We start from the raw sequence: 18,940 nt of genomic DNA on the forward strand, positions 1-18,940 counted from the left end.
GTCAATGATGTTAAAGGTTCTGTTGACGCTTTTGATTTATGTCAATGAAATAACTATTCCTGTGTCCAAAAACAGGGAGATGAGTTTAATGAGTGTCCACCACTGCTTCGAAAGCCGGCAAAGGAAGGGGCAGAGGAGGGAGAGGGACGAGAGGCTTCTTGGCATCCCCCCCATTTTCTAACGCTTTGCTTCGGGTTCCGTGGCATTAGCCGCAGAATCATGGTAAGAAGCGGGTGATGTGGGAGAGGGAGTGGATCCCTGGCAGTGTGATTGTCTCGCGGTTCAGACAGTGCTGATGCCCACCCTTCCCATCTCTATGCTGTGTGATAAAAGGGCCGAGTCACCAGTTCCTTCCACACTAGCCTTGTTTCTCTGGAACTGAGGTCTTTTGTTCACTCACTTCTTATGGAGAACCTAGATGATGTTGTTCCCAAAATGTTGTAATCCAGTATTTTCTCTGTTGTCCTCCTGAGTTTGTTCAGACTTGACTGCTGACAATTAAAAATAAAATAAAATGCTGTTGCAATGCCAGTCTGTCCAGCATGTACAGACAAAGTGCAATTGAGGTTTTAAGGGCTATTACATTTTTAACTGAAAGCTTCCTCTTGCATGTTCAGCCTTCCAAGTTTTTTTCCTTCTCTTCAGTGCAGCTGGGGGATTAGTGATAAACTGCTTCTTAAGTTACCTTCTGTGCTCCATGGTGGTAGGTGGATAAGATAAAATAACTAGTTTCTTTCCATTATTTTGCTCTCTCCTTTTTAAAATAGTGAAATAATGCAGTGTCTCTATAAAAGAAATGGAGAGTAAACCCCCCCCCCACACACACACACACACACCGTCCTCATGGGCAGACAAGCTGACTGATTCAGGGGCAATCAATCAATAATCCCCAGCCATGCTAAACAGGGAAAATCTATAAGGAAAAAAACTTTTAATTAACATTGGAAGGGACCTTTGCTGAATGGGACTTGTTAGAAACATTATAGACGATCTTGGCCACAGCAAAGGGCATTGCTAGATAATATAGTGCTATATTAAGTGTTGTGTGGAACCTCTATTTCTAATTCAACTTCTAGCTAAATGCAAAAAAGAAAACACCACACCAGTGGAGCCACATTTTACTCCCTGTCCTAAATTTGAAATAATTAGTCTAGAACTAGACATTATTATGCCAGATGCAGAGCTGCTGCAGAGAACAGCAGCCACGCATCTGTGTTGGTAATGTCTAGTAATGTGTGATGCACTGTCATCTTGCTTTTTCCCACCCATACCTAGCAGCGGCCAATGAAGTTGGAGAGGTCAGGGTACCTTGAAATGTGAGTTTTCTGAGGAGAGGATGTAGGGTTGCTGCTCTTGCCTGCAATAATGTCTATTTCATATCTTAGACCAGTAGTTTGCAAATAAAGAATGTGTCTCTTTTTCCTTAAATCTTCCTTACCAAAACAATGCAGTCATGATATTTTCCTAAAACAGCCTCCTTTTTGAAAAATCTGAAGGGAAGCACTGGTGGCATGAATAATTTTGCTCAGGGTCTAGATTTTCTTCAACTGTGCAAAAAAGCAAAAAAAGCAAAACAGAAAATGTATTAGCATCCAATAGATGAAACTATCCCAACTATTAGCCAGCCACACAGCTTTTCAGTGATATTTGTTAATATGCCTGTCATGTTGAGCAAACTTCTTTTTTAGGGGCTGATTCCCAGGGTGGGGGAGGCATGCATGTTTGTGGGCTTTGCTTTGCCTCTCACTGCCTGGTACACACAGTGCTTTACTTCTTTTCTATAGGAGGGGAAAGCATTAACATATGGAGATACTAAAAGGATACAGCTGGGGAACCAATGGATGTAAGAGCTAAATTTAGTTCTTGTTCCCTGTGTCCTCAGTATCTAGACTGAACAGCAGGTTGACCCTCCCCCCAAATTTATCCCAGATAGCAGCCCATTCATTTTGTTCCATGGAACATAATGAGAACTATAAAGCACTGAGCATATATATATTCATAGAGCTGTCCTGTGTGCTTAGCCCTGCCTTGAATTCTAGTTTTGATCATGTACTGCAGAGCATAACAGTACAATGGGACAGAACCCAGGAACTGGCTTTGATATTCATGCTAAACATTAAAATTTTGTCCGTAGTGTCCTTTCGAATACAGGAATATTTCTCTCCCCAGTACACTGCCAGTGTGGAATAGCTGAAGATAAATTTGGAAAACAACAAGCAGTATTAAGATCAGATCCTGGGTAGTGGTTTAGGCTTCATTTTGACGACTAGGCCACATTATTAGGTGGGTTAGACAGCAGCTTTTAAAATGCCAGGTTAGAACATGCAGTGAAACTGGTCCCTCACCCCTTGGAGCACTATCTTTCAGTGCTCAGCTAACTTCCATGTCCAGACCTGGATTCTGTGGCATTAGTTATGGAATGGTGGCAAGCAATGGGCAAGAGTGTATGGTCATCACTTTCCATGGGTATTCAGCAGCCCCACAGATCTAGAGCCACAGCCTCAACTACTGCAGCTGCTCTCTCTCTCTCTCTCTCTCTCCCCTGCCCCACTTTGATATTGTGGAATCTCAGGCGTCCTCTCCAGCTGCTTATCCCTTTTTTTTTTCTTATGTACCAAATAGAAGATATCTTAGGAAGTTCATATAGCTATAGTGCAAGTTTCCTTCCTCCTGAGGCCAGACTGCAACTCTCTTGACAAGTGGGAATATTGTGCAAATGATTTGGAAATCAGGAGATGGTGATGGTGGAAATCACTGCTTAAAGGAAGGTTAAAAGATGATACATCCCCCCAAATCCAGAGCAGACAGGCCAAGAAGAATGTGATTTTCTGCCCACTTAGGTGTACACAGAAATGTCTCCTCTTCAGAGTGCTATTTTGTTGGCCGCCTAATAGGCTAGTAAAGAGAAACTTTGGGTTTCCCTGTCCTAGGCAGCTTGCATTTCTTCACTGATAGTTGTTCAAGTATGCTTTGTGAGGCTTCATTAATGTGTTCATAAACACTGTAGTGTGCATCATGCATACTATAGCCAGCTAAAACATGTTACAAATACCTGAAGCTTCAGCTTCAAGGCCTGTTAACTGCTCATGAATAGTTTTTCCTTGCATTAAAATCTGTGTGTATAGGAATTGCTAAAACAAGCTGTAAATTCCTTCCAGAGTATGAACACTGTATGCATTACTTTATCACAGTAATTCCTAAACTGTGTGCTAGGGCACACACAGGAACTGCTGGAGTGCCAGACGAAATAAAGGCTCTCATGATCCCAGAGTACTCAGAAGAGACTGCCTTTTGCATCTCCCTGTGATTGATTGCTCTGCCATTACCTCCTGACCATCAGCCTCAACTGGTGGCGATAATTCTCTTATGTCTCCCCAGTAAAGTGTGACTGGATCATTTAATCTGTCCTTATGCAGAGGCATTGCAGAATTACCTGCCTTCAGAGAAGGCACACCCAGAACAGTGACTCACATAGACCTGAGTGTGACCAGTTCTGACTCTTTCTTCATTCTTTCTAAGGGCAAACTCAGGTGGTTGAGTGCCTATCAGTTTGGAAGTGAAATGGGGGACTTCCTAGGTATGTAGAAGTACATGAGTGTGTGAATTAAAGTAACACTGAAATTACCCACCCCCCCTCACCCATCCTGCCTGACAGGAATCTGTGAGCTTGTCTGGTGTTGGTGGCAATTGAGCCTACACAGACCGGGGTGGGGAAAAGAATCTAGGGAGACCAGACATCAGGCAGGCTGTGTGAGTCAATTAGTTGAGAGCAATTTGAGACACGTGTGTCACTTAGAAAACAAAAGTAAAGACAAATGGGAAATGGAGGGCAGAGGAAGAGGAAGAGACGGCATTGATCTGCTCAAGTCCCTAGCAACGTATAGTAAATACCTTGGAAGGGGTGGGGGGTCAATGTGGATTGGAACAGTGCCTTTCCCATCTCTAAGATGGTGTGAGTGCCCCACCCCTCCCTATATAAAATACTCAGGTTTGGGGCTGGCAGTGCTATATCGCATCGCACGGAAGGCCTTGTGGGGAGGAAGAAAAAAGTGTGTCCTTTATTCCTTCCCCTCCTAAAATTCATCCTGTCCCCTGAGAGGCCTGCCCTGAATGGCATTACAGTACTCCTGTTCCAGACTAACTGGAGCCATGAACAGGAGCACTCACACGGGGTGGGGGGGTGGGAATACACTGCAACATTCTGTTCCTGGCCCCACTTATATTCTCCAAAAGCAGTGGAGGCTGGTGGCTCTGATGTCAGTGGGGCAGTTAATCTGTTCCGGGTGTCAGTCAGAACCAGTCAGTACTCTAATGCTTTGCACCTTGGATAGCTCCAGATAGAGTTCCGACTGGTTCTGACTGAAACTTGGAGCGGATTTACTGCCCCACTGACATCAGAGCCACCAGCCAGTGCTGTCTAAAAGGGAACCTTTTGGGAGTGCAAGAATGAAATGTTTCTCCAGCTTTTATTCAGGAAAAAAGCATGCCTCTGCTCTCAGACACCTGGGCAACACTGCTTTATTAAAAGGAATTGTATTGGTAGCATATCTATTTTGAATCTGCAAACAGGATATGAAGGAAATGTTTAAGAACGTAAAACTTGCTTTGCAGGATCAAAGCAAGTTTCATCTAGACCAGCATTCTGTCATTCTATTTGCCACAGCAGCCAACCACATCTGCCTCTGGAAGCTCACAAGCAGAGCACTGGGAATGATGACCTCCCTGTTTTTGTTTTTGTTTTGTCTTGGGCATGTGGTATTCATGAATATGATATACTGCCTTTGAAAACTGAGTTTGATAGACCTGTCCTCTATGAATGTTTCTAATCCTTTTTGAAAGCCAAGCTAATGACCATTACCTCATCTTGGGGTGGTGAATTTTGGAAGCTGATTGTGCCTCCTGCACACTAGGGATGGATGGATCAGACTAGTTTTGGTCCATGTCAGTCTTGCATGTGTTCATTCATAAATGATTCATAAATCATTAATGTCTCCACATTAATCTGTACTTGAAGGCAGGTGGGGGAGGGAGAGGAGCAGTGTTTGAAAAAAATCTGCTTGAAATTTTGTACACAGAATAAGGCCTTTGGTTTTAGAGAGTGACTTGTTTGTGTCAATGGTGTTGCTAGAAGAACCCACTTCCCCAAACGGTGAACACCCCAAGAGAAGATTGTATGCATCTTACCTCAGGTGGGTTGGTATGAAACCTTCTAATGGTGATCACCAGAAACTATTCCTAATCCATCCCAATTTTAATTCTCAGGATTAATTGACTGTTGAATTGGGCAATGTGTTACACTGTACATGGGCATTGCTTTAGTATTTGTTATGGGTAGGGATGCTGGAGAAATTCGAGAAGGACTAAAATGACCTTGGATTTCTAAGAATACGACCTGCGGAATCCACTGTGGACCTCTTCAGGTGCAGAGTCCATGGACTTTCAGATCTTTTTTTTAGCTTTCCCGAAATTTATGCATATTTATTCGTAGGAAAATACACATGTTTCTACTGAGACTGGTAAATATATGTGAGGAAAAGTTGAATGGAATGTGGGACAATATGCTAAATGTTATGTATGAAGGTAAATTATGTAAATTGTTGCGAACCCTCTTACAGAATTATTTGCGTATATTTCTGCATAACAAAAAAAAGGTTTCGAACCTGCCTATGAATGGATGACAGAACAAAAAGCGCCTGGCAATCCACGAAACACAGATGGAGTGGATTTCACACAATCTATACATCCCTAGTTATGGGGCTTAAATAGAAAGGAGTGGGGGCAAAGAAGAATTGGTGAATATTGGGTCACATTGAGGCTGCAAGGATGCAAGTGGATGGACCCAGAAAAGTGACATTTCCCTTGTGTACTTATTGTTGACTGGAAGCTGTTGAAAATGTGCCATGAAAATGGTGAATTGTTTATTACTTGCTTGGAAAGCAAGATTTGGATGGAAGGGACAGAGCGAAGGATGGTCTAACAAGTACTGGAAAGATAAATTTGCTTTCCCGTTTTTTAGTTTTAAAGGTAAAATGCTTCCTGGGGTTCTTTCATCTCATCCATAAAGACCAGAGCTCATTTGCGGGTCAATTCCAATGTACGACAGCAGTTCCCACCATTTTCCTCAGCATGGATCTCAATAAGCATAATAAGCATGTGTAGTATATTGCCACTTAGAGCAAATATGTGAAGCACAGACTCATACCTTGACTTGTCAGCTAAGCCATTATTTCTGCTGGGAACTCTCATAGGCTCCTAATATTACCAAATGGGCCCTATATATTCTTGTCTGGAAAAAAATGTCAACAAGGGTGAATAAGATGTTTTGAAATACTATTATTATTTTAATGTAAAAGCTTCCAGGAAAGCGGGGTGGAGGTGGGGGTGGGAGGAGGCAAGAGAGAAAACATGTTTTCTTCAGGGTAGAAAAGAGGTCAAGGGGCAGCTTTATTGAGAGGGCATTTGGTGTAATAAAAATGGCCGAACTGTCGTTTGTGCATGTATCTACTCCATGGCACACAACACTGCCATCTTGAAAAGAAACCCATACCTCTGAGAAGAAATGTGACTTTAGGAGAGGGAGCATAATCTGGAGTGTACTCTGCTGTGAAAATATGCCTTGCTCTCACTACACCTGTTTTGCTCCATTTCTGTTCTTTGGCAGACCCATGTTGCTTTCAGCAAATGTTTATTTCAGAAGTAATATATTACTAGTTCTTCAATTCAGTGGCATGACTGGATTGTAGTTTTGATAATTAGCTGTCATCAGTAATGTCTGCCATAAACTGCTTGCATGGCAAAGAAGGCCTGTAAAATGTCTTCTTGCACAAGAAGAATGTGTTTGCTTTGTCTGATGTCAGGTCCATATTTCCATGCCAAATAAAGCCATATTATAATAACCCTCCTCTTTGCCTTGCTCTTCATTTGCAACTGTTGCCCATTCTACAATGCAATGACTGTGCTTGTGTTCATATGTTTGTGTTGGGAACTTTCCCTCAGCGTCTATCCTCTACCCCTGCTGTGGGATGCAAACACCTGTGAGAAAACGTCAGATTTCCTGCTCATTCGCTTCGGCAGTCTCGGCAAAAGAAAATGGAAAGCAAGTACTTACGGGGTGAATTTGGAACTGGGGAGTTCACAATATGAATAGCCGCAGCCCAGCATAAGGATGTTCAGGAAATCTGCAATGAGATGGCATTTCTGTGAACCTGATCTGCAGATCCTGCAGTGGACCGGCTTTCTCTTGCAGATGGTTTTTTAACTGGGGGGGGGGGATTTGCAGAAATACACACTAGCGCAAGGGTGCATTTGCAAACAAAAGAAATTCACATACAAAAATTCTGATTCCGTCAATGAGTGGATGGCGGAATGGAAGATGTCTGACGAGCCACCAAACAGATGGAATGGCTTTAACAGAATGTGTACATCCCTAGTATGAGCCAGACCCTTCCAAATTTGGGTCCCTCCTGGCTTGTATTGGGCTTGCCCCTGCTGCCTCTGCTTGACAGTCTTCCCATCCCCCTTTCACACGCTACCTGGTGGAACAGCTAAATTCTCTCCAGAGACCTTCATGTGAAAGCATCTAGGACAAAATGCTCTGGAAATGTAGTTCTCCAGAATGCCCGAGTCCATAATACGGACTTGGTTTTCCAGTGCTGCTACGTTTCCCAAGCTTACTGTCACCTTCCTTGGAGACTGCTGTTGCAGTATGCTAGGTGTCGGGGAAGGCGGGAGACCTCACACAGAGGCTTCTAGATAAACCTGACCTGTGCCCTGCTACTTCCAGGTTGAGTTTGGGGGAAGAGAAGTAATGGTGGGACAGGGCTTGCATGTTTGGAGCCTTTATATTCCTGATGACAACTTCTGGAGCAAAATGAGGTTGCCAAGTTTGGAATTGGGTTCAGGAAAAAAACAAAAACACACAAGCTGTTTTCCAATTTTGTTTTGGTTTTTTTGAAAGTAATTTGTCTTGCTGAGCCCAGTTCCAAATCAAACCAAGGGGAGTTCACCCACTACCAGAATGATGCTGCTGAAAGGCTGGTCAGCAGTTCCTGTTAAAGAGTTCCTTGACTGTGCCTCACCTAGTGTGTGTAGCTTTGGAGTTGCCTACAGGTTTCTACTGATAGTTCTTACTCATGTAGATGGTGTTTTTTTGGCTACATAAGTATCGGCACTCATGTTGGAACATCACAAATAGGGATGTATGAAAGTTCTGCCACGGATCTTGGGTAAATCGGTGGCGGAACGGCCCCCCACACCCCCGCCTCCCGGGACGGGACTTACCTTAGGTGGATCTTCTTGGTGGCGGCGGCTGTGCCGCCGCCATTTCCAGGTAAAACAACAACAACAACAACAACAGCAAAACGTGATAGGCTACGTAAAGATTTATGTAGCCTATCACGGCTAGATTTTTTTAAAAAAACACCGTGATAGGCTACATAAATGTTTACGTAGCCTATCACGGCTGATTAAAAAAAAAATAAAATGCGCGTATGCAAATGGCGGCGCCCATGGGCGTCACCATTTGCATTCCTTATTTTGGCACGTCTTACTCTACCTAAACATTTACGTAGACTAAGACGGCGAAAATAAGGGGAACGCAAATAGCGCAGATATCTATTTGCGTTCCCCTTATTTTTGCCGTCTTATTCTACGTAAATGTTTACGTAGACTAAGACGTGCCAAAATAAGGAATGCAAATGGTGGCGCCCATGGGTGCCGCCATTTGCGTATGTGCGTTTTTTTGTTTTTGTTTTACTCAGCCGTGATAGGCTACGTAAACATTTACGTAGCCTATCATGGCTGACTGCAGGGACGCAAACGGCGGCGGCTATGGCTGCCGCCATTTGCGTCCCTGCTAGCCAGCGGCCGGATGTCCGGCTGCTGGCGGAGCCGGCCGGCAGCTCCGCAGAATCGCTGCAGAGCAGAGCCGGCCGGCCAGGATTCCGGGGGGGAAGAACGGAGCGCCTCCCCCCCCAGCCAGGATTCTGCGGGGCGGGATGGAACACCTCCCCCCCAGCATCAGCATAATCCGCGGAAAGGTAAGTACCTTTCGTACATCCCTAAAACGAAGGGAAAGTGTTTTTTGTTTAAATGTGCTAATCTATTAATTGAAACAGTAAGGGTCAGAAAATGGCATCTCAGTCTTCATTTCTTTGGATTTGCATTCATTCTCCCCTGTTCTGTATTGGTTATCAAAATGGAACTGTTATATATTATACAGCTGGAATTCATCAGAAGAAACCATCTCAAACTTTTTTTCACTAGTCACCAACCTATCTTTGCATGTAACTACCGTTGGTAGATCTTGTGTTCCCACCTCTTGCCGTCACCTCATCTAATCTGCAAGAGAACTGGGGAAACCTGTGTGATCAGATTTGAATGGGTTTGTATGCTAGCCTCCGTTTGTGACATGATAAAGGTTCTCTTTCAGTATATACCACCATAACCAATGGAGGAGCATATTAAGGACAGAACTAAATAATGTTTTGTGATTTTTCAGAGCTGCTAATGATAATACCTTGCACTTTTTTTTAGCAAGGCTGCGGAGCCTCAGGCCCAGGAACCAAATCCAGCTCTCTTGGGGGCCAAATCCAGCCCCCTGGGGATTCCCAAATAGTCAAGCCCCCTCCCCCTTTCCCCAACCACCAATCATTTGGTAGTTTCCTGTGTTTGTACAGTTTTCCTTCCATTCTAAAAGGTTGAACTGCCTCTCCTAAGGCCTAGTTGTGGGCAGTAAGAGCTTTAAGCTAAAAGATGCTGGTGTTTTTGGTATTTCTAGCCCTGCTCTTTTCACCTCTGGCCCCGCCCGTTTTGCCTTAGGCCTCGCCTGCCATTGGGACGCGGCCCACAAGAGCTTCTCTGAAATTGAATTTGGCCCTCAACTGAAAGAGGTTCCCCATCCCTGCGTTAGAGTATTTAGAGTGCTTCATATACATTATCTTGGGTGAAGACCAAGATACGTTCTTTACTTTAGATGCTTTACATTCTAAAGCATGGAAGTGGTTTGACACAAATTCACTGCATTCGGAGCATTTGCTTTCTGGATAGAGAATATGTTGAAACCACTTCCACCACCCTTAGAAGATATGTCTTTTTTCACCAGTCACCTTTTTGAAAAGCTCTGTAAAGTAATGGAGTATTATTACTTCCCTATTCCAGATCGAGATGGGATTAGGCTGGGAGAATATTGTCTTGCTTAAAGGCCGGCTATTGAGTTCAGGGCTGAAGTGAGATTTGAATATGGGACTTCATAGACTTCACTTTTAGGGTGCAAGCCTATGGGGATAGTCGGCCGCCTCTGAACTTGGAGCTGACCAACTATCCAATGCAGGGCAGAGTGTGGAGGGGATCTGCTCCTCTGTGCTCCAGCCACCCTGCATTTGTGGCTCGATGGCCAATTTCTGCTGTCTAGCTGGGGTGGCTCAGAGTGGGAGGGTAGGGGGCAGGAGGCTGGACAGAGTATAGGAAGCGTCGTACCAGTGCTTCCACCGTCCCTTCCTTGGCCCCAGGAATGCCCCTTTTTCACCCCACCCTGTGCTGCTCTTCTGAGCTCAGAGCCAGGGACGAACCACACTGCCTATGAGGTGGCAGGGGAGGGGTGGGGAGGTGGTTTTCTGGGAACCAACCTCAGAGCACTGGCTCCGAGGCCAGTTCCCGAAAAATGAAAAATCCTATGGCCATCAAGACACTGTCTAGTGGCCATAGGATTGTGCCCTTAGCCACTTAACTAGTTCTCAGTTAACAGGAGCCTATTTCATCATATTGCACCTCACTGTGAACACTTGAAGATTAAACTTTCTTTTGAGTTAAGTATCTTTTTGTTCCCAGTGGAATGAAGCGTAATTCAGCAAAGGGGGTTATAATCCATTAAGCATCCATACAGTGGCATAACAATATAGGCTAACAAACTCATCGGCCACAATCCAATTTAAGAGCTAAGCACGCTTCAGCTCATAGAAACAGGCGGGCTTTTGTCTGTTTAAAACTCTGTTTTGGATTGTAGCTACTGCAATTACAGACAGATTGATTTAAATAAACTTTTCTCTAAAAATGCCCTTTCAGGAAATTCCTTCTTGGATTGCTTAGTTGAATTAATTACCTAGCTGTGGTCCAGCAGCTCCAGTGTAACAGGGAATTTCAATGGGTGCAGGAGGGAATCCCTGTGAAATGCCTGTGTTACAGGTGAAGTTTTGGCACAGAAGAAGATGGAGACACCCATGTTTGCTTGATGCCCTATGCCTACCTCAATGGCACCTGAGTGCAAAACAGGTAAGCAACTAAGAATGTCAATTTTCTAATGATTGTTTTGTTTATGAATACTCAGTGCTATGAAGAAATAGGAAAAAGGCAAAAAGGACTTTTGGTGATGTATTTTTATACACTTGAGTGTAATATTGATATGTAAAGGTAGCGTTATCACCATTTCTCCCCAAAGCTTATTTGATACATGTTGGTTCAGCCACCACAGGGGAAATTTGGTCTCATTTATTTTTCAAATGCCGTTAGCACTAGTCAACTGTTGCAGGAGTGAAAGCACCATAACTCTTTCCCCCTCCAACTTGTGTGTAGGGATGTACGAAAGTCACTTACCTTTTCGTGGATTATGTTGATGGTGGGGGGGGAGGCGTTCCGTTCCTCCCCCCAGAATCCTCGACGGGGGGGAGGCGATCCGGTCCTCCCCCCCGGAATCCTCCACAGCCGGCTGTGCTCCATGGCAGCTCCGCAGAGCAGCTGGCCAGGCCCAGGCCAGAGCCGTCCGCAGCCAGATTTCCGGCCGCGGAGGGCTCTAGGTAAAAACAAAACAAAACGCATACGCATATGCAAATGGCGGCAGCTACAGCTGCCGCCATTTGCATTCCTTATTTTTGGCCGTCTTAATCTATGTAAATATTTACGTAGACTATGATGGCGAAAATAAAGGGGAACGCAAATAGCGTAGCGGGCGCTGTTTGCGTCCCTTTTTGATTCACCGTTTTAGCCTACATAAATACGTAGGCTAAAACAGCGAATCAAAAAGGGACGCAAATAGCGCCCGCTACGCTATTTGCGTTCCCCTTTATTTTCGCTGTCATAGTCTACGTAAATATTTATGTAGACTAAGACGGTGAAAAATAAGGAACGCAAATGGCGGCAGCCGTAGCCGCCGCCATTTGCGTACGTGGTTTTATTTTTATTTTTTTTTACCCAGCCATGATAGGCTACGTAAATCTTTACGTAGCCTATCACGTCTTGTAAAAAAACCCAACAAAACAAACAACAAGACTGCAAATGGCGGCGGCGGCAGCCGGTCGGAAGACCAGCTGCCGCAGCTGGAGCCGCCGCCCGGAACATCTGCCCCAGGTAAGTCTTGTCCTGGGGGGGATCCGCGGGGGGCTGGGGGGGTGACAGGCCGTTCCGCCACGGAGTTCGGGGGGCCGAATGCACTGGCATTCGTCCTCACCGATATCCGTGGCAGAATTCTCTGACATCCCTACTTGAATCTAGATATATCTATATTTCGGAATCCAACCTTAAGTTTTAAAGTGTTAACATCTGGGTTTTAAGTTCTTAAGATATTTTTCCAGTTTATTGGTGGATTTCAACTTTTGTCTATAATATTTGAAAGAGAACATAATAAATAGTTATAGGAGAGTGGTGTAAGGGAATAGTAGTTATATATAACATAGTAGTTATAGCGTATCTATTGTATCATATTATCTAGTCTTAGACATCAAATATTATCAGAAGATATATCATAATAATGTCTGTTTCTTCCACATGTGGGAGTGGGATATATATTTTTGTGATTTGCTAACTGCCCCAGTATCCAGACTATAGCTGAAAACTATTTTAAGAGAACGTTTCTTAATTGAGTTTTAAAATGTCAGATTTGTATGTAGGAATTCATAGGTCAAAAGCTGTACTCTGAGCTCAAAAAATGTTTGCCAGACTGTGTTGACTGGGGCCTCCTCCACTCTTCTGTAGCGATTACGATTTCAGTTAATTAGTCTTCAGACCATATTAGTACACATACACACAGCTCAGAATTCCTTCTGTAGTAGGTTTATTTCAACAGAAGTTCAGATATTTGTTTCCAAGGCCTAGTTCTCATTGAGATGTGTGCTTGGGCTATACCACTTCAAACTGTAGGGGGGTGCTCACATGATTGAATGTTCCGCTCTCATCCCCACCCCCTAATCCATGGAAATAGAAGACTATTTCTATTTCTAGAATAGTTCTAGCCTAGTCTTCTCTGTGACATGCTAGCTTTCTTTGTGGGGGGAGACTTGTTTTTGCATAGAGGACTGTTCCGTCGTGTGAACCCACAGCTACAGTTTAATGTAGTACAGATCAATCACACATTTTTCATGAACTGAGAGAACTGAGAGTAGGACTGAGATGTAGTCTATTGCAAATAATTGTGCAAGGGTACTATAGTCATGACCCACCATTTCAAGATCTTATTTCTTCTTCTTGAAACCAACCAACCAACCCAGATCTACTGAGTTAGGTGTATTCAGATGCTTTTAAAATAGCAAATATATTGCCTACCACTGCAGGAAGGATAGTTCCCCTGGAGCAAGACTCATAATTATATTTCTATGATTAACTGGCCACCACACAGAGGCAGAGCCTCTCCAGTAGTAAGGGGCAAAGTACTTCATAAATGCTATTGTTTGTCCATGGTTTAAAAATTTAAACTACATTAAAAAAAAACGTAGCAACACAAAGCTGGAAAATACTGACAGCTCATAATGAAGCTACTGATTGTGGTTTTGGTGAAGGTGGGTAAACAGTGCAAAAATGTGACTAAAATGTCGCTGGAGTTGAAGTGAATGACGAAGCCTTTGCATAGAAATACAGTGGAGCTGTGTGCATGAACAGAAGCCACACTACACAGACGGCTTTCTCAGACCAGGGCAACTGTTTTTATCACTTTATATTGAAGGGCCACGCCACACATTACATGACAGCGAGCTTAGCTTTTCCATTGAAGGTACACGAGACCCCAGATCTGTACTTGTATGTCTTTCTGAACATGCATTTTTCTCCTTCATATGCTGTATTTTAGACTGGACTAGGACCTTTCTACCTTATGTGTTACTTTTAGGGAGGTTTAAAAAAAAGAAAGAAGGCCAAGGCATTTGTGAATGTGTTCCAAATTCCTTCACCTGTAGTCCACAATGGCCCTTTCCATGACCTCAGGACTCTACCACCTCATTCCCATCTCATTCTGCCGCCTGTGTACATTTGGTATTAGGTGTGATGTGGCCCTAATTTTTAAATATGTAATAATATTGTCCTATTAAATTTATTTTCCCTCAGTTTCTAGTCTTAAAAATATGGCTGCTTGATAATAATGATAATAAATAACGATGATGATAAATAACAATGATTATTATCATGGGTGACCTCTTGGTGGCAGCAAAATCAAGCAATGCAGCTGTTACTGACTGTCTTCAGTGCTGATTCTGAAAGATTTCTATCATCTGTCTCCAAGCAAGTAACTTTGCTGAAATGGTCCGTCTGTGCAAAGTTCCTTGCTTTTGAGACAGATTATAGAAATCTTTCAGCAGTGTAGGTATTGACTTCAGTATGGTTTAACTGGAGGAAAATCAGGCTGCGCTAATAGGCCTTTTGCAGTAGCATCTGGTTTCAGTGACTCGCTCAATTTCATTCATTCATACCATAATGAAAAACCTGCATTTCAGGACTACTGTGTTTAAAGAGAGTGTGGGAAACGTGCACCAGTGTTCCATTTTTAGATGGTAATGGGAAGATAGTCCGTATCAAGAAAAGTTTCTTTCTCATCTCATCTTCAAAAGTTGCCCTTCCCTGAAAATATGACTGGGTAACAATTTCTTCATCACACAAAAAATTAAGATGGCTGCGTTGGCTGAAATACATTTTACAAAGTCTGTTTTAGGGTAATACCTTTATTTGTCCAAATCAGTGGTCACAAAATACTGTGCAAACTTCCGAGTTACCCGATGAAGAATTTCTTCTTCGAGTTCTAACTCTGAAAACATTTGTGAAATGTTTTCAGAGTTAGATGGCTTTCACACTTGAGCAAGATGTCACTAGTCCTCTACTGGACCTTGCAGACACACCTGGATATAGAAATGGCAGTCCCCAAACTGGGGAAAGGCTGACAATTTTGACTTTTTAAAATTGCTTGCAATTGAACAAAGGATATTGCCATGCTCGACAGGAAGGGAAACTTCTAGATCTACAGACTTAGAACTCTTAGTCCATAAGGCCTTAATCTGGAGCACAATTTATAAGCTTTCAACCACTCACACCTCTGTCTTTTTCCTACTTAGGAATTTTCATCTGCTGGCATTCAAGCTGCCACTCCTGGTATTCATTTAACATCACAGCGACTGATGAGGCCGGAAGTGGAAACATCTAGTTGTTAGTCTATCTACCTTTCTTATACAAACACACACACACAGAGACATTTACTGTTTACCCTAAACAGCTGTACGATTTCTTTGGATAGGACTTTCATGCTTCTGAAAGCAAACTGAGATTGGAGACATTTTCTACATGTTGTCATGTCACCTTTTATTACATTGTGGAGCAGAGAAGAGTTTCTTGACAAAGTCTAGGAAAATCAATAGGACTTTAATGGGGGGGAAACCCATTCTTGTACTGCCAGACTTTATCCCATGAGATGAGATGTCATTGGGCTTTCACGCAGAAACCTCTAGCACAGATGATGTTCTTAAACTGTAGAACAGGGAGGCTTCCTGAGCCCTCGAAGTGCAACCAAGATAAAGTGAAGGCTCCTGGGCCCCCGTAGTCCATAGCTTTAAGGGAAACAGTTTCAGAGAGGAGAAAGGCAGCAGCAAGGCCGTGCTTTAACTACCCCTGTGAGGTAGAGACCTTATGTCAATGTAACACCACACTGGTCCTTACCTGAAGCTTGAAGGATATTAGGCAGGGATCCAGCCTGTGTACAAACCTAAGGGTTGGATCCAGATTCACACTGCATCATCTGCACTGACAGAATTGGACTTCCTCACCCCTCCTTCCCTTGGCAGCCCCTAAAAATGCTACACAGAGAGTCAGAAGTCCCTGCTGAATAGGGCGAGCTGTGTGTGTGTGTGTGGGGGGGGGCTTCTCCCAAAATCAGGTGGAGGGACCTTTTGCAGGTGGAGCCCTTCCTCTTGCAGAAGGCAGATCCAAGAATCAGCCCTAAATGAGTAGTCGATGGTGAAACAAGCATGTAGAGTCCCAGGTTTCAGAAGACTAGATCCTCTGACCTTAAATCCAAATTTAGTATCACTAAGAGCAGCCCTTTATGCCATGTCCACACATTATGAACATCTTCTGTCTATAATAACGACTCTAGATGGAGCAAACGGAATACAGTTGAGTTACATCATGTTGTTGTATACAGTTTCAATTTAAAAACCATCCATGAACTGAGATGTGAGCAATTATGTTGCATCCTATTTCACTTGAATTGTAAACAAATAATTCTGCTTTGTTGTCTCTGTTTGGCCTGTCAACCAGCTTTTCTCAGTTTAAGTACACACCATTAGCTTTGTGTAGCTACCTGCACTAAAGGAATTTAACAGATCATGAAATCCAACCCTTTTATGACTAAATTATTCCCAGTAGCGCTGCATAGCCTCCAAAGCCTTCATCCCCCGGGTCTTCCCCAAATATGTTGGATTACAACCTCCATCACCCCAGCCACTGTTCTAGAAGTGGCTCATTACATACACCATATGTACATACAATGTTTCCAGACATTGTGGTTTTCCAGGGAGGACTCCACATTTATTTCTGCTTAAGCCAGTCATAGCCCCAACTAGCACTACCAATGTGGAGAAATGGCTATTTCCTTATGAAGTAAAACCCAGTTCTTGCAGCTTAAGGAGGCCCTAAGGAGATGAGGTAAACTGGACAAGAGCCCTTCACTCCTTTTTTGCCCCAACTGTGGATCGAGGTATGGGCTTTTCACTGACTCTTACGCTGCTGCCACCTACCTCTTCATAATATATAAATCATATCTTTTAAAGTTGCTGTTGTTGTTTTAAAATTGTCATGGCTAATTTTGCTTTTAGGGTTTTACTATATTTTCATTTGATTAACTATTTAATTTATTTAAAACATTTGTATCCTGCCCTGTATCGTTAAGATCTCAGGGCAGCGTACAGATAAAACCAACTTAAACAGTGTAAAACAATAAATAATTTAAATAGCTAAAAACATATTAAATCATGGAGAGAGCAATCCTATGGCCCACTAAACACTGTCATAGGATATGCTCATTTCTGAGAACTGACCTGAGAGCCTGTGCTCCAAGGTTGGTTCCCGGAAAACCGACCGTCCCCCTCGACTGCACTGCCTCAGAGGCAGTGCAGAGAAGCCCCATTCTCTGTGCTCACAAGAGGAGCACAGAGCGACTGAAAAGGGCTGGGGCTGGGGGGTGTTCCGGGGCGGGAGAGCGGAGCTGCACCTATGACACATGCTATGCGTTGTATGGCAGCTTTCTCTCCTGGTCAGCTCCCCTGCCGCTAGACAGACGAAAACAGCTGTCTAGCAAAAAAGAGCAAGGCAGGAGAGGTGCGGAGGGAATGATCCCCCTGTGCCTCTCCTGCCTTGCTTTGGATAGGCGGTTGCCTCTGAGGTAGGAGACGGACGCTTATCTAGTTAGGACTGCGCCCTAAGCTAGCTAATACCAATTTAAAATCTAAAACAATAAAACAGCTAAAACAGTGTGCAAACTCAGGGAATCTAATTAGACCTCAAAGGATTTGGTAAAAAGCCATGTTTTAACTTGATGCTGAAATGAAACCAGTGTCTGCACCGATCAGGCCTCCAAGGGGAGTGCATTCCACAACCGGGCTGCCACAGCAGAAAAAGCCCCCTCCCACGTCCCACCGCAGTGTATGTCTTATTGTTTTATTTTTTGTAAACTGCCTTGGTTTATTTCAGAAAGCCAGTATAACACGCCACTTTCTCTCAGCATCTGCTCCCCAAAATCTGCATATTGAGAGGGTTTGATATTCTCTTATGCGAGGGGTGGGCAGAAAACAGACCCCTGTTTTGGACTTCATTCCTGAGCACTGGCTATGCTGGCAGTGGCTTCTGGGAGTTGAAGTCCAAAACATATGGGGACCTACCTTTTGCCCACCCCGTTTTACAGGGTCTAAAGGAATACTGAGAGAATGTATGGGAAACATTTTGAACATTCTAAAACACTATATAAATGCCAAGTATTCCAATTATTAGCTGAAAAATCACAAATATCAAGAATCTAATAATACCTGCACTAAATTATTATTGTATTTAATTATTATTGGAAGGTAACCTACGAATGCTGCATTTTGACTACAGGCAATCAGCACCATAAAACGAGAGTATGCAGATGAGCCATGGTAAGGGGGAATTTAAACACAGTTTGTTGGAAACCAACTTTTCATTTTAAACCTGTACCATTGTTGGATAAAAATGCAGCAGACACGGCAGACAAAACTCTCAGAGCGTGACATAGTTTGGAGAGAAAGTAAAGATGGTTTTCAGACAGAGCACGACAAACAGCCCATTAAGGGTGGGGAACAGCTAACCATATGTTCCACTAGAAGGGACACATTTCGGAAAAACAAAACACTAAAATGGGAATGGGTCTTTAGATAGAACAGCTTAATTTCACAAACGGAATGTGCTGCTAAAGCTAGGTGCTGCTTTATAAGAACCAAATAAGTGTGAGTGTGTGTGGTGGTGGTGGTGGTGGGGACTGACAGACAGTAACTAAAGGTGCAATCCTATGCATGTTTAGACAGAAAAAAAAGTCCTGCAACTCCCAGCATTCCCCAGCCAGCCTGGCTGGCACATGCTCGGAGTTGTAGGGCTAAACATGCATAGGACTGTAGCTAAATAAATAATAAACATAACTGAAAAGCAAGTTATGTCAGGGTGTTCCACCCCCCCACCCCCATATTAT

The sequence above is a fragment of the Heloderma suspectum genome, chromosome 4, assembly GCF_057233095.1.
Source record: "Heloderma suspectum isolate Gila_16-S chromosome 4, 16-S_ref, whole genome shotgun sequence".
NCBI lineage: Eukaryota > Metazoa > Chordata > Lepidosauria > Squamata > Helodermatidae > Heloderma > Heloderma suspectum.